Source organism: Malurus melanocephalus, unplaced genomic scaffold (genome assembly GCF_030028575.1).
Source record: "Malurus melanocephalus ecotype Western Australia unplaced genomic scaffold, MMel_1.1 scaffold_1882, whole genome shotgun sequence".
Classification (NCBI taxonomy): Eukaryota; Metazoa; Chordata; class Aves; order Passeriformes; family Maluridae; genus Malurus; species Malurus melanocephalus.
This window is the reverse complement of record NW_026625114.1, coordinates 3,453-4,880: the sequence shown is the minus strand read 5'-3', so window position 1 is coordinate 4,880 and position 1,428 is coordinate 3,453. Positions and strand designations below refer to the sequence as shown.

General features: G+C 54.2%; 1 long non-coding RNA gene across 1 annotated transcript; it reads left to right on the top strand.

Annotated features, from left to right (window-relative positions):
• The first annotated feature begins 454 nt into the window (after positions 1-454).
• On the top strand, positions 455-1,428 carry LOC130587416 (uncharacterized). The gene is made up of 3 exons (XR_008966789.1): positions 455-616; positions 1,135-1,213; positions 1,398-1,428. It is a non-coding gene; the product is annotated as an uncharacterized LOC130587416 (long non-coding RNA).

Genomic DNA, 1,428 nt, shown 5'->3' with positions numbered 1-1,428 from the left:
GGGACTAAACCCCCCCTAAACCCGGGACTAAACCCACCCCAAACCTGGGACTAAACCCGGGACTAAACCCGCCCTTAACCCGGGACTAAACCCACCCTAAACCCGCCCTAAACCTTCCCTAAACCCGAGACTAAGCCTGGGACTAAACCCGCCCTAAACCGAAGATTAAACCTGGGACTAATCCCGTCCTAAACCCGCCCTAAACCTGGGACTAAACCCACCCTAAATCTGGGACTAAACTTGCCCTRAACCYGGGATTTAACCCGGGCCTAAACTCGGGACTAAACCCGGGACTAATCCAGCCCTAAACCCGGGACTAAACCCAGTCTCTGCTCTTGGGCCATCAAGGTCTGTGGGAATGACTCATAGAATTATATCATCCCATTGTCAGATGCCCCACCCAGAGAGGAGGAACTGGACATCCCTAGCAGCATAGACTGAGGCTCTGGAACACTGGGATACTTCTTCCACAGGATTCCCAGAGGAGAGGAGCTTGAGAASCACTACTGGACCTTCAGAGACGGACTCGACCTGTCTTCAGGATCACTGCTTCAATGAGAGCACATCCATCATTCCAACGGGACTGCAGCCACCACCCTGCCCAACAGTGTGTCAGGTTGTATTCTGGCTGTCAGTTTAAGCTGTTGTTGTTTCTGTATTATTGCCTTTATTTTAATTTTTCCTATTAAATTGTAGTTCTGACTTAGAATCACTTGCAACATATTTGCGTGGTTATAATTTCCCTGCTGGTTTGCTTTCAAACTTGAACACCGGGTGAGGCACCTCCACCTTCACCTGGAGCCAAGGGAATGTGGGACCCCCTGGGAGAGCCAGAATAGGGAACCTTGAGACCCCCCAAGTGGGGAGAACAGAGAGGGGCAATAGTGGGACCAGGGGATCCCCGGCACTGTGGAGGAGCAGAGCCCTGTGTCTCCCAGGACCTCAAAGAGGGGAGCTCAGAGAGGGGGAAGTGCCACGATTCTCGGGACCCTCAACAGCCTGGAGAGGGGGAGATGGCACTCCTCGGACCCCCTGTGCCCCAAAGCAGAGAATAAGGAGAGAAGTCTAGAGGTAGACTCGAGCAGAGGGACCTTCAAACGTAAGTTGCTCATCCCTTGTTTTTCCCCAGCCCAGCATTTCCCATTCTCAACCATTGGCTGGATAAAGCAGGAGGCTATGAGGAAGAGGAAGATGTCCCAGGACCCCCAGGCAGGTGAGGAGGAAGTCACTTGTCCTTTCCTCTCTCTCCTGCTCCATCTCCCAGCCCAGCATCGCCCCGGCTGCAGGACAACCCCGCTGCAGACACCGTCCTGCTGGTGATGGGCTGGGGGGATCTCCTTCCCCTTCCCTCTGGCACGGAGGCAAATCCCATCCTCTCCTTGTCCTTCCTCCCCCAGACAATGAGCTGAGGATGGAGACCAAGGAGGA